The 14,817-nt window shown below is 35.6% G+C and overlaps 2 long non-coding RNA genes across 5 annotated transcripts in view; both read left to right on the forward strand.

Annotated features, from left to right (window-relative positions):
* Window positions 1-9,527, forward strand: part of LOC135204302 (uncharacterized) — a 135,876-nt gene extending 126,349 nt beyond the window's left edge. The window contains exons 2-3 of the long non-coding RNA XR_010312177.1: window positions 1,181-1,943; window positions 6,111-9,527. This is a non-coding gene — a long non-coding RNA (uncharacterized LOC135204302). The remainder of the gene's footprint in view (window positions 1-1,180; window positions 1,944-6,110) is intronic.
* A 48-nt stretch (window positions 9,528-9,575) lies between these two features.
* Window positions 9,576-14,817, forward strand: part of LOC135204192 (uncharacterized) — a 33,533-nt gene continuing 28,291 nt past the window's right edge. For 3 of the 4 annotated variants that reach the window (XR_010312140.1, XR_010312158.1, XR_010312129.1), the window contains exons 1-2: window positions 9,576-11,030; window positions 12,250-12,356. This is a non-coding gene — a long non-coding RNA (uncharacterized LOC135204192). Of the gene's footprint in view, window positions 11,031-12,249; window positions 12,357-12,944; window positions 13,006-14,817 lie in introns of all 4 variants that reach the window. The other variant, XR_010312152.1, reaches the window with a different exon arrangement.

Below are 14,817 nucleotides of genomic sequence, written 5' to 3' on the forward strand. Positions count from 1 at the left end.
TCAAACATTTTTTTTCATTATATGTGAATAATGTAGATTTTTTCTTTTCTTTTTTTTTACAGACAAACTTTTACTTCAGACGCCATTTCGAATCAAGTCATATCGTTTTCAGTACATACCATCAAAGACAGTTGGTACAACTCCATCATTATTATTATTATTATTATTATTATTATTATTATTATTATTATTATTATTCTTATTATTATTATTATTATTTATTATTATTATTATTATTATTATTATTATTATTATTATTATTATTATTATTATTAAGAAAATAAGCCTTATGTCTGGCAGAAAGTAGAAGGCTATTTGTTGTCATAACCAGGTTGTTAATATGGTCGGAGAATAAACCTTTAGCAACTCGGCATAGGCCTAATTGATTTGCACGTGACGTCACGAATAATCATTCTCTAAATGGAAAGGTCTTCAAAAGTGACTGATCTCTTGCTCAGGTCAACTTTTTTTGTTTTTTTGTTTTTATTATATAAATTATTTACAAAACATTACAGCAAATCCAGAACTACATATATTTTCATCTAAAATACATTGCATTTAATGTTAACACATTCTTTGTGAAATACTTTAACAATTTCTTGATTGAGGTTGGTGTATGCAGTACACAGTACATTGAAAAATCCTTTGGAATAGGCCGGGAATGAGTTTTGACTGGAACAACTCGTTGGTATAGTAGGCTATGAGTTTTTGGAGAAACTGGTGAGGATTGGAAGAGAGAAGTACCTTCCATTTTCTGTTTGTGGCCTCGTGTTTGTATACATTCCTTGGTCAGTCCTGTTCTGTGAAATTAAGATGAACTAAACCCTGTTACATCTCGACACTTGGGAGGTTAAGATTGATTTGAGAAACTATGAAGGAATTTGTTAGTTTGTCCAGAATCCTAACCATGAAGTAAATTCAAATTGTATTCAATACCACAGGACGGGAACAAGAAACATTTAAGAGCAGGTATTGAGGTCATTCTTAAGAACAGCTCAGTTCTTTAATTATAACAAACCACAGAGAAAGAGATTATCATCGCCTCATAGTAACTTCAAAGGGATTATATAGTCCTGTTTCTCTATCAATGAGAGACGTATATATTCATCAATGAATATTACTCGTATCGATCCTCCTGTTTCCCGTAATAAGTATTCAATGGAGAAAATTTTCGTTACAGGCGATGCTTCGCTTCAAGTTCTACTGGAGCCATTTCGATGATCCAAGTCGTTTGAGTACTACATCCATGAAGACGATTAGGTACAGCTCACAGTTCGCCAGGGTCAAGTCATTTAAGTTGCATTATAAAACAGAAAAAAGGCATAGTATCTCTTCATTTATGTAGAGCCATTGATAGATCTTATAGCAGAGAATTAAAAATGTTCCTCAGTAAAGCTCCATTTGTTACGTGGTCTATTACTACGAACGTATTTTGAATTTTGAAATTAATTGAACTCTGGAGTAAGCGTTGTCGACAGTCGGTTTTTACGAACCATTTGGCCAATACTTTAATTACTATCAGTACTTTTTATTGTTTGTTAGTCGATGAGTAAATTAGGATAGAGAATGCAGTCAATTAAATACAATAGCCTAGGTATCTAATTCTTATTTGCAAAATGAACACGGTAGGTTAAGATGTCATTATTATAGCTGAATCACGCAAATTGTTATGAATAATGAAAGTAATATCTAAATTAAGAAGCAAATAAAGTAATGGGAAACTGAATTTTGGCGTCTGGTTCGTTAAGTTTTTATGTCTATAACGATGCAATGTGTCGCTTTTAATTCTTAAAAGAAAAATCGTAGATATTTGAAGAAATCTGTTTTAGTGTTTAAATTGTTAGTGTAGCTGTATCAAATTGACTTTGAGGATTTACTGAAACGACTACGGAGGAATTACTTCAATGTCAAAGGGAGCAAATTGGCGTCGACAGTTGAACTGTGTAAGTTGTTTAATGCTTTTACTCTTATTTAAAAGAGGGCCATTAATGTGTCGATGACACAAGGGGTCGACTCCTGTGCTAAAATATTGATCATTTGTAAAATTAACGCAAATAACTTTTGCCATAAACACCGATTCTGCTGGAGATGTTATATACCGAATCACAGGTATCTACAGACCTGGTTATACTATAGGTATCTATAGACCTTGTTATATACAGTTCCTATGTAAAAGTACGAACCCTGAGATAGGAGAAGGTTAATATATCATTTGCCTGGAACTTTAGTCTCAACTTTTCACCAGAGGTGTCATGTTAGAGTATAGAGTCGTAACTACGATCAGGAATTCCATACTTAATAGGTTTTTTTTTCTTTTTAGATGTATAGTCTGTTATAAAAATCTACAATAATTCGGTAAAACAGTCGATTCCATTTAGCATTTGCACAGAACAAATATTATGAACTTATTGCAATTCATGATCAGATTTTGGTTTGATACTGAATGGTATTTATAGCATGCGTCTGGTTTGTTGATATCACCTATTCATTTACCGCATGAAATGGACATGAAACCAAAAGATTTCCGAATTATAACATAACTGTGCTATCATTGCTTTGCACATGTCACTCAATGCCGTATTCCTATAGTCAACGTGTGTGACCCGTCGACTATATCTGTTTCATTAAGAGGCACTTTTCTTCTATTATTTGTCGAGACAATTAACTAACAAATACTTAAACCAGATGGATTAGAGAATCCCTCTGCCGTGGTTAAGTTAGTTTTAACTAAAACCAGACTAACGACTACACTGTTCGTAGTCTCGATTTCCTTAAGACAATCGTGTGGCCACTCGACTCCATATTGGTAATGAATTTGTGTATACCACTTTATTAACCTGATAAGTGTAACTATACAGCGTAACTATACATATGAATAATGAAAGCTAGTATAGTTATTTGTACCTTAGTCTAATTCTTGGTAATGAAGGCCAGTGTATCATGATAATGAACACTAGATCTGCTGCAAGAATTCTCGGAAGCCTTTTGGATGGAGTTGAAGGAGAAATAGTCTGTCATTTTAGTATCCTTCATTCCAGCCAAATGTTGGTTTTGTCGAAAGATTTCTTGAATAGAAAAATGGAGTCAAATATTGAACTAATCTTAAGTGGTATTGCTTTCGTGATTTATGGGTCTAATTCACGGGTAAGGAATTATTGCAATGAAAATGTAATCAGTTGAGAACTTACAAGGTGTATGTTAGTCATGTACAGTTATTAAGTCAGACTTCTAAGTTATAATTTTTTCAAGTTGATGTAATAGGTAAACACATTTTTTCACTTCGTTATAGATATCTGGACAAAATACTTCCACAACAAACGACGTATAGGTATTGCTGGTATAAAACTCTCCTAGCTTTTAAAATAGTACGCCATGATCAAATGTTGACAATCTGATTGTTAGGACTGTTGGTCAAAAACATGAGTGATGCCCTATACGAGGTAAAACAAGGTCTGTGGGGTCATATAACATTAACATTCAAGCCTTACAATTTTGGGAAAATACTTTTCATCATTTGCAGTCAATACTGAAAGATTGCTTTCATTTCAACAATTCGCAACTTTTGCCTAAAGCATCTTGGTACTATGGAATTTTAAAGTTCTGACTAGCTTAAGTTTTCTCTGTAATTCTCAAATGGTTATTGGTCAATTCTATGTTATTTTATTATAGGAAATGGTTTATTTTTTAAAGAGTACTTTAAGGTTAACTGAGCCAACCAGAGGAGTGTTTGGATTATGACAAACAAGAGAGAGGTAGGACAATGTTAGTAGTACTGAAAAATCTTGCCAAATTAAGGATAATGTTGAAATGGTTTTAGAAACATTATAGCCAGGCTCAAGTAGTAGTAGTAGTAGTAGTAGTAGTAGTAGTAGTAGTAGTATTTATTAATAATAATAATAATAATAATCATAATAATAATAATAATATAAATCATAATAATAATAATAATAATAATAATCAATAATAATAATAATAATAATAAATAATAATAATAATAATAATAATAAATACCACACGCATGGCTAATAGAATGCCTGAAAATATATGGGGTAGAGGAAAACACCATCAGCTGCTTCAAAAATACAATGAGGAACTGGAATACAATACTTAAAGCTCTGGAAGAAGACTAGCAGAGGTTAATATCAGGAGAGGGATCTTCCAGGGCGGCTCACTGTCCCCACTACTCTTCGTAGTAGCCATGATTCCCATGATAAAAGTACTGCAGAAGATGGATGCTGGGTACCAACTCAAGAAAAGAGGCAACAGAATTAACCATCTGATGTTCATGGACGACATCAAGCCGTATGGTAAGAACATCAAGGAAATAGATATCCTAATCCAGACTGTAAGGATTGTATCTGGGGATATCAGGATGGAGTTTGGAATTGAAAAATGTGCCTTAGTTAACATACAAAAGGGCAAAGTAACAAGGACTGAAGGGATAAAGCTACCAGATGGGAACAACATCAAACACATAGATGAGACGGGATACAAATACCTGGGAATAATGGAAGGAGGGGATATGAAACACCAAGAGATGAAGGACACGATCAGGAAAGAATATATGCAGAGACTCAAGGCGATACTCACGTCAAAACTAAACGCCGGAAATATGATAAAAGCCATAAACACATGGGCAGTACCAGTAATCAGATACAGCGCAGGAATAGTGGAATGGACGAAGGCAGAACTCCACAACATAGACCAGAAAACTAGGAAACATATGACAATACACAAAGCACTACACCCAAGAGCAAATACAGACAGACTATACATAAATCGAAAGGAAGGAGGGAGAAGACTATTAAGCATAGAGGACTGCGTTAATATCGAGAACAGCGTACTGGGGCAATATATGAAAACCAGTGAAGACGAGTGGCTAAAGAGTGCATGGGAAGAAGGACTGATAAAAGTAGACGAAGACCCAAAAATATACAGACAGGAGAATGACAAACAGAACAGAGGAATGGCACAACAAACCACTGCTCGGACAATACATGGGACAGACTAAAGAACTGGCCAGCGATGACACATGAGAATGGTTACAGAGGGGAGAGCTCAAAAAGGAAACTGAAGGACTGGTAACAGCGGCACAAGATCAGGCCCTAAGAACCAAATATGTTCAAAGAACGATAGATGGAAATAACATCTCTCCCATAAACCACATAGCAAGCGAATGTCCGGCACTTGTACAGAACCAGTACAAAAAGAGGCATGATTCAGTGGCAAAAGCCCTCCACTGGAGCCTGTGCAAGATACACCAGCTACCTTGCAGTAATAAGTGGTACGAGCACTAACCTGAAGGAGTGATAGAAAACGATCAGGCAAAGATCCTCTGGGACTATGGTATCAGAACAGATAGGGTGATACGTGCAAATAGACCAGACGTGACGTTGATTGACAAAATCAAGAAGAAAGTATCACTCATTGACGTCGCAATACCATGGGACACCAGAGTTGAAGAGAAAGAAAGGGAAAAAATGGATAAGTATCAAGACCTGAAAATAGAAATAAGAAGGACATGGCCGTGGAAATTGTACCCATAATCATAGGAGCACTAGGCACGATCCCAAGATCCCTGAAAAGGAATCTGGAAAAACTAGAGGCTGAAGTAGCTCCATGAATCAAGCAGATGAGTGTGATCCTAGAAACGGCGCACATAGTAAGAAAAGTGATGGACTCCAAAGGAGGCAGGATGCAACCCTAAACCCCACACTATAAATACCACCCAGTCGAATTGGAGGACTGTGATAAAAAAAAAAATAGAATAGAAATAAAATAATAATAACAATAATGCAGGTAAATGTAATGAACGTTTTACTGTAATTTGCTAATAGGAACTTACACTAAGAAGCCTCCTACCTTTGCATTGCAGTTCAATTTTGAATTAATATTTACAGTAGCTGTGAAAAAATTTAATTCAATTTAATTTAAGATGTGGTTGGTTCATAAAGTGCTACAGACCCCCATCACTGTCTGAAAAAGACCCTGTCCCATCTGTGCCCCTTTCAGTGAAAGGGGCCTAGGTATTGCTTGAAGTCTGGTTATAACGAATAGAACCTAGAGATCTCGGTAATATGATGTTATTAACTTCTGCCTCATCTCTACAGGGAATCGTCTGCAGGGTGCATATGGGACAAGCTGATTAGACCACAGTATCGCCTAGCAATTCAACAAGTATCTGTGAACGAAGAACTGGACTTCAAGAAAGCCTACATTTATAATTAACAAGTAGAATGTAGTACTTAACCTGTGTCAACAGATGCCTATGGCCAGATGAAATGGTCCCACCAAACATTTCCTTACCAGTTAAACAATAGTTTTGTGGCACAGTCTTGGCTACTCATGATTCATAAGTTTATCATGCCAAGTACTTCAGTACATTTCAGGACAGCTGTTTCCATTTCTTACCAGTTTAAGATTCGATCAGTTGTAGGATACGTGCATCGCTTTTTGAAAATAAATTGTCCATATGTTTAATATTAGTTGTCAAGTACGGTAGTTCTGTGTGTTTCAGGATACATTGTTTTACCTGATCAGGGATCTAGTGTCGGTCAGAGCCGTATATACGGCTCTGGTGTCGGTGTGATATCAGTCAAAAGTAACTGTGTGTCTGGATACGTAGGTCATTCAATTTTCTTGTGAAGTATTAACAATCTGGCAACTTTCAGGATACGTGCTTTTTATTTACATAAGATTAACCATAAGATTTATGGTTTCAAATTAACCATAAAATAATCTCAGTTGGTTTTAGGATAATTAGCCTTTATTTTGTTTATCTAAATAAAAAAATGAAATATTAGTTCAATTTCTCAGCCGTGTTAACATCAGCTGCCAAGGATCGTAGTCATTCATTGCAGGCTGCATAGTTTTTACCAGTGTTCCTATTAGTTTACTATCAACTATCAGATAGTTACGGATGTTTCAGGCTCCATAATTTTAAACATAAAATTTCTTGTTAGCGAAGTAGCATCTATTAGGAGCCATGGCTACCTTGTGACTATTTTATATCGAGTAGTCACATATGTTGAAGAATAGCCTTCCATCAACTTAGTTTGATATTACAGTCAAGTAATTGACTATTTCACGGAATATATCTTCGTCTAGTTGCGATCTGCACGCTTGCCTATGTACAAAGGTCACTTGAGATTAATGGTAGAATATAATGATGATTTTCTGTCATTCCCTGATCTTCTACAAAAACTATCAATAGCAAAAAGATTCAATAGTTGCAAACAACAGGATTGATTGACTTAATGGAATATCTTCGTGTTGGTCAGTATAGTTAGGAATAGCTGTGTGGAGTCAGACTTTTCAGGTAATGACCTTCATAGAAGAGATAACATTCAAGGCTAATTATTCCTGATATTTTTCCTCAGTAAAGCTTATTATAGATATTGCTAAACTAACTTCCATAGCATTAGGAACTTGGAATTAAGCTGCTCGTATACATTTTTGAAAGTTTTGTCCATAGTTTGTTTATTTAGTGATTTAAATCAGATTGCCTCTAGAAAATTGGGAATAGTTCCGAGATTTTAAGTTATTGTAATGTTATGTCAGTGTTGGTTTTTATACTTTGAAACTTTGGTTGCTGAAAGGCTCTGCTGAATACAAGAGAAAGAGAACTTATCCTGAAGCATTGACGTGATTGCACTGTTAAAACAGGAGATATTTCAGTAGTCTATTAGTTTTATCTCACAAAAAAAGTGTTAAAGAACTTTTCATTCTTTCCAAGCGATTAAACAAAACTGTGAATTTTGTGCAAAGCTTGCCATGACAATAATGCTGCTTGTTTAACATGAAACACACACCACTTAGAGGTTAATTTTGTAAATAGTGGAGAGTACTTTATCGAGGGCATTGTCGTCATGGGATCTCTGCATATTTCAAGACACTGAGGCTGGGATGGGGAGGTTCCAAATTAAGTCTCCTTTTTCGGGCAATCTTGCATTGTTGTCAAAATGCATCATAGATAAATTATTGAATAAGTGAACTCTGAATTTCACTGTTACTTCAAGGGCCATTTGCAATACTGTTAATGGTATTTTAGGTAAAGGATTCAGTCATATTGAATGCATCACTTATGGATAGTTTGATTTTTCTAAAATTATCATAGGTAGATGAACCTGTAAGTAGACTCAAATTCAAAGCGTTACCTTAAATGAGATTAGGTATTGTTAACAAGGGCTCCTTAGGTATATGAATGTCATTCGAAAGTAGTCTCTGAAAGGGAGTAGTTTGACAAGGCTATATTTGACATATGGATGAATAAGTATTCTCAGTTATGTGAACAGTTTATTCGATTTCATGTTACAGTGATAGATAAACTTTCTTGGAAGATTAAAATCACTTACCTTGAGAACTAGTCATTTATTTTTCTCTAGGAAACTGAGTATATTCGGGACATTTGGCACACAAGATCAATTCCTTCCTTAGTAGACTCATAGCTATTGGGATATTTGCTATTTAATTTAATACGATTTTTTACTGTTTCCTTGCAAGGTTCTCACAGAGGGACTGATTGTCCATGAACACTGTAAATGGGAGTGGTTAGGTTGAAGAGGTTGAACAGCAAAGTGGAAGGAACTACAGGGGAAATTATCTGATAATCGGGGAGTTTTGTTACACGTAGACTTGGTCTCAAGAATGGTTATCAGAAATTAAATGTTAAGAGAAGAGTTCTGTCTAAGCTTCAGACCCAAATCAATCCTGAAATTGCCTGTAGTTATATTGCAAGAGGGTACGTCTTAAGTTGCTTGTGACTCTTAACAGAAATCATTTGAGAAATGCAATTATTTTTGAGTTATAGGTCTAGTCAGTTTTAGAATAAGTGCAACAGTGTCTTGACATATGGAGAATTTTTGGTTAAGGTATAAAGGTTTTTTTATTGTTGAATTATTGCATAGTTCCCTTTGAGTTTATAGTTGAAGATTTAACTGTTAGTGTTAAACATGTAACTGTTATTGTTAAGAATTAACTTTAAATTTTGAATAATGGGAAAATTAGTGTCATATCAAATTGTAAATTGATCTTATACAGAAACTCTGTATTTCAACTTTCTGCTCAGTTCTCACCAAGTACTGTACAAGGCTTCAATCATCTTGGAGTATCCATTACTTTTGTTAGGTCCTAATGAAACTAAATAAGTCTAAAAACTGCTGAAAATACTCTAGCCGTACCAGAAAAGTCTGAATATAAGAACCAGATATTGTAAATTGATGTAAGTAACTTAGACATTGTTCTTATTTCTTCCTCTCAACCTTCCAGTCTGTCTGGACTTTTTTTTTTTTTTTTTTTTTTTTTTTTTTGTCAAGTCGAAATCTTATATTGTACATTCAGGGGGATCTTTTCGGTCTGCTGTTAAAGCTGTTACGTCGGAACACTTTGCAGATTTGCAGCACAACTTGTAAGCTGCTGAATTGCAATTTTCCACTTTTCATGCTGTAATAATAAACCCTTCACAATTTGTTGACCAATTTCTGCATACTCTCTCTCTCTCTCTCTCTCTCTCTCTCTCTCTCTCTCTCTCTCTCTCTCTCTCTCTCTCTCATCCGTGTGATTTCATGGCCACAAAGCACCGTTATGAAGTGTACCTCCTCACCCGAGGTGTACTGAAGGCATAACTTAAGGTTCGTTGTACCGTCTCTTCGGCCCCATTAATTAGCTGCTGTAACTCTTTCATTCATTCCTTTTGCTTCACCTCCTCTTTCTTTCTTCCTTCCATCTTACTTTTTTCCTGCTTTTTGAGGTTTTCCTCTCGTTACGCCTTTCAGACCTTTTACTCTCAATTTTCCTTTCAGCGCTGAATGACCTCATGGGTCCCAGCCTAAATTGTTTATAATATGCTGTTGTTCCGAAGCTTATTTACTCGAGGAATTGACCGGTACAAGGGTACAATTCTTTCGTAGTTTGAGGCTTATCTATGATTATTTATATCAAACATTTCATTTTATTTGATTTGATTAATGTAAACAATATTTTGTTTACAGACGAATGTCCACTTTAGTTGCCATTTCGAATCAAGTCATGTCGTTGCAGTACATCCACAAAGACAGTTGATACAACTCCTTTTATTATTATTATTATTATTATTATTATTATTATTATTATTATTATTATTATTATTATTATTATTATTATTATTATTATTATTATTCCAGTCATTCGATTACTGAATAAGACAGAAAAAACGCTAAATCCAAATTGAGAATTGAATCAATTTTACCCAGTCCCTTAACAGAGAGAGAGAGAGAGAGAGAGAGAGAGAGAGAGAGAGAGAGAGAGAGAGAATGTCCCTCAGTAAAGCGGAAATCCAGTATAAGCGGTCTATCAGCGCAAAATCATTGTTTTGTGAAAGAATCGATCGGCCTTTCATAACCATTTGGAAAGCTAAAACAAGCGTGTTGATATAGTACTTGTTTTGTAGTCAGTTGATCTCAATAATCAGTAAGTGAATAAGTAAATCGAGAAACCAATTAGTAAACCAATGACACACACTTTTGAGATTCATAATTGTAACATCAACCCTGTATATCTGAGGTAGCTTTTGTTTTATAGGAATTATTTTGACGTAATGTCGAGTAATTCAAATCTGTGATTGAGTAATTAAGAGAATTTCAAAACGAACTAGAGATCTAAATGATGTAGACTTCGATTCAGCTGAAATAGATTCATTTTCTTATTTGCGTCGGTTAAGTGCCTATCAATATGACGCAAAGACGACATTTTCTATAACAAAACTCGTAACTGTTTGAAGAAATCAGTTTTAGCGTTCAAAATTGCTTGTGTGGAGACGAACTGCTTTTGTATCCAATCGACTTTATGGGCGTATTGAAACAAACTTTTAACGACTTTTGTTTGAGCCAAAACGACTTAAGAGGAGGAGGAACCACTAGGAACCACTAGAAACCACCTGGAATCACTAAGAACTCCCTGGAACCACCTGGAGCCACCTGGAGCCTAAATGCGTCAGCTGACGTCAAGGTTAATTGCTATTCAACACTCATGGCAGGAGTCGACGACTGAACTCGGTATGTTTATATTATTATTATAATACATTTAAGCTTACTCGGGGAATAAGCCTACAAACTACTTTGTTGTTGTTGTTCTGGTGGGGTGGTGTGGGTGCGGAGGGGCAAGGAGAGCCAGCCCTATGGAAAAGCCTAAAAGAAGTTTCTGAAAAAAGGTGTTTTGCGTCAATTTCAAGATACAGGAATTTCAGGACAGGCAGGATATTCAGGATATATTTATGATAGTAAAATGTAAAAAAATAAATTTGCGTGTTAAAACAGTGCAGAAAAATAATGTCTATCAAAATATATCGTATTTTTTAATCTTAGTTGGTGAGACAACACGCTATATCGTTTAGTTAAAAAGTAAAAAAAAAATAAAATAAAATAACATAAGATAGAACATATCCTGTCGATCGCTTAAGGTTGTAGGCGATTTTGCAAAAATGTTTATAAATTCACTCAAAAAACCAATTTTTCCTGTAAAAACTACGGTTACTGGAGGCCTTATGCATAGTTTGATATTTAAATTATGAATATTTGGTAGGAATAGGTCAATATGTCAATATGGGAATATTTGGTAGGAATAAGTCAACAGACTTAAACAGGACTGGTCTGAACTTTTTGACCAGAAGCGTCCATCTTAAATATCCAATGACAAGGGTCAGGAACCTTCTTGTTATACCCAGATTTCATTCTGAATAGTACTAGGTTTGTCGTACTAATCATATCTTATGTCGTTATTCATCCTGCGCTTCTCATTTGTCCACAATACCTGTTTGTGCAAAATGAACTAGGTAGGTAGGATGTCAACTGGTTTCTGACGGTAATTCTGTTCATCCTCGTGAACAGAACAGAGTTCTAGAGAGTTCAGGACAATTTTAACTAAATAGGAAATGAAGAGAGGGACCGTGAATTTTCCTCCTGAGTTTTTTCAGAAGGGGAGGAAGAAAGTTGAATTTTCTAGAACGTTTGGGGAAACGTAGGAAAGAACTGGAACTTTCCTGTGTGGCTTATGAAAGGGAGGACGGAACTGGAGATGTCCAGTGTGGTTCAGAATGAGAAGGGAACTGGAAGTTTCCAGTGTGATTTAGGAATGGGAGGGGGTAGGAGGAAATGGAACTTTACTGTGATGGGATATTTTTCACTGTTTGAAGCCTCGAAATGCTGTACTTTCTAATACCTTTGTTAGGGTTAAACTTAACAAAGACTGGACTTATAATGAATCTCTGCTTTTCAGGTCTCTTGGCGTTTCGTGGGTGACTGGTCCCGTCTAATCCACGACGAAACAGCTTCTAGTTTAACCTTTCTATGCCAATATCAAAATGTGGCCAATTACTCCTGATGGTAAGGTAGTGTGTATGGATTTTTTTCTTTTACCCCAATAATGCTAAACAGCATATGTATCAGAAAATATCGGTATACAAACTAATACTATGATTAAATTTTTGTTCACTCGTCCAGTTTTCAGCAAAATGGAAGACAATGTGTCCATGATAAAGTTTAGAGATTGCATATGATTATGCAGACACATCTGTTGCATAAGGCCTCCCAAGCTTACATGGATAGATGGGAATCATTTGTGCTACTTTTCATTAATTCAGCCAAATGCTGATTTTCTCAGATTTCACGAATACAAAATATATAAAGTTGCAGATATCATTTATGGGTTTAATGTCTAATTTGGACAAAATGAATGCAATAACCAGATTTGTTGGGAACCTCCAAAAGTCTGTGTTACTGTTATGTACAATTCTTAGGAATCTCAATATGACGCAAAGACAACCTTTTCTATGATAAACCTCGTCATTGTTTGAAGAATATCTAGTTTTGGTGTTTAAATTGCTTTTATGGAGACAAACTGGTTTTGTAAAAAGCCACCTTTATGGATGAAACGAATTTTAACGACTTTTGTTTGAACCAAAACGACTGAAGAGGAGGAGGATGAACGACCATTAACCACTTCACTCCTAAATACAACATTCATGGCAGGACGGTAAGTTTATAATTCTTTAAATTAAAAAGTAAAAAAAAAATAAAAAATCTATCAGGTCTGTCGTTCAAGGTTGGAGACGAGGTCAAAGATGTTTGCATTCAGTCAAAAAACAAGAAGTCCTTTTTGCTGTAAACGTTACCTATACTAGATTCGTTATGCATAGTTAATATGCCAATGTCTGAATATGGAGGTAGGAACAGGTCAGCAAATGACACAGGACTGGTCTGAACCTTTGACTAGAAGTGTTTATCTTAACTTGAATATACAATGATAGGGTCAGATTTCATTCTGAAAAGTACTAGGTTTGTCGCACTAATTATATTTTATGTGATTATTCATCCTGTGCTCCTGATTTGTCTATGAAACCTGTTTATGAAAGTGAGGTGGGTGACGCGGCTTCATGCAAAGTGCACGAGATAGGATGTCAACGGTTTCTGAAGGTAATTCTGTTGTTCCTTGTGAAGGCGCCCTTTCGTTGCTTGGTAGACCGGAGAGTAAAGGCCATTACGTATTACTAAAGGACGACGGCAGCATCTCAATACCACGACAGAGTGATCGAAGGAAGGACATGGAATAGGCAGTAGTCCTGTGGTTGTCCCTGTTGTGAGTTGAAGGTTCCTAGTAGGTGGCAGACATCATTTAGGGAGAATTTTATTCCATGGCAGTTTAAAAATACGACGCTGTGAATTATAGAGTCATTCGAGCTTTTTATGTATTGCTAATAGTAATGAGCACTGGGGAATTTGATAGATTTTATTGCAGTAAAACAATGAACTTGAAAAATACTGTTGAACTTTCCTGTCCTAGAAAGTTAAACAGGACTATCCACTGCTTGTGTTGATACGTGCAAGATCACCGAGGGGAAACGAATTACAGAAAAGTGTTACCAGTCAGTTTAGAAACTTAGACCTATATAACTCTTCATAGTTTTACTCTTCGTTTCAGAATTCGTGTTTTCCAGGAAACACTTTTTATCGTGCGTTGCTGGTGGCTTCAGCCATCTGCTTTTGGAGTTTTCAGCTGGAATTCTATATACCCTTTGGTGTGACTGCTTGTAAGGCCTACTACAGGTTCTGACATTGTTTATGCATACCTGGCCGGTCATTTCAATCATTTTTAAAGCAGGGTTTATTACTTGACAGTCAAAAATTGAGGTATATGTAAATGGCGTTGAATACGAAGTGCTAATATTTACAGTGAGAAATATTTTATTTACTGACTTAGTGGGTGGGTAGCAAAAACGCCCAGGGATTCATTTCTTTAGGCTAATATTGTTGAAAAAAAAAAATTGCTCCACACTGGATGTAGTTAACCAGTCATGATTGTAAAGATCATTAGGCCTATGTTTGCCACAACTCGAGGGTCAGAGGAATGATATATACTACAAGGTCACTGGTTGCTTCCCAAACTGAGGTGTTACTGTGAACGTATATAATAGATGTGTAGTGACACTGACGTATTTTGAATTCAGTTATACTCCATAGTACTAATATAGAAAGAAGACAACTTGGTTAAATCACAGATGACATCATTGATACTAGTTCTTCAGTGGAAGTGAATAATTATATTGACGGAGAAACTCAGGGTAATCAATGATTGTTGGAAATTGCCCATAAAACCTTTTAATTAAGCAGGAATTTCTGACGAAGTTCCTCGACATGTTCCGCTCAGTTTGTTGAGATTCCAGAACTGGATCAAAGTCATATATTTCAAAAGGCAGTTAGATGGTTGATAGGTTAATGGTGCAGCAGCATTTCACGTTTCAAATGTACTTGTGCACCAGAGGGCTAAAGTTTTCCAAATGTTTCTTCA

This window comes from Macrobrachium nipponense, chromosome 11 (assembly GCF_015104395.2).
Source record: "Macrobrachium nipponense isolate FS-2020 chromosome 11, ASM1510439v2, whole genome shotgun sequence".
NCBI classification, from domain to species: Eukaryota; Metazoa; Arthropoda; class Malacostraca; order Decapoda; family Palaemonidae; genus Macrobrachium; species Macrobrachium nipponense.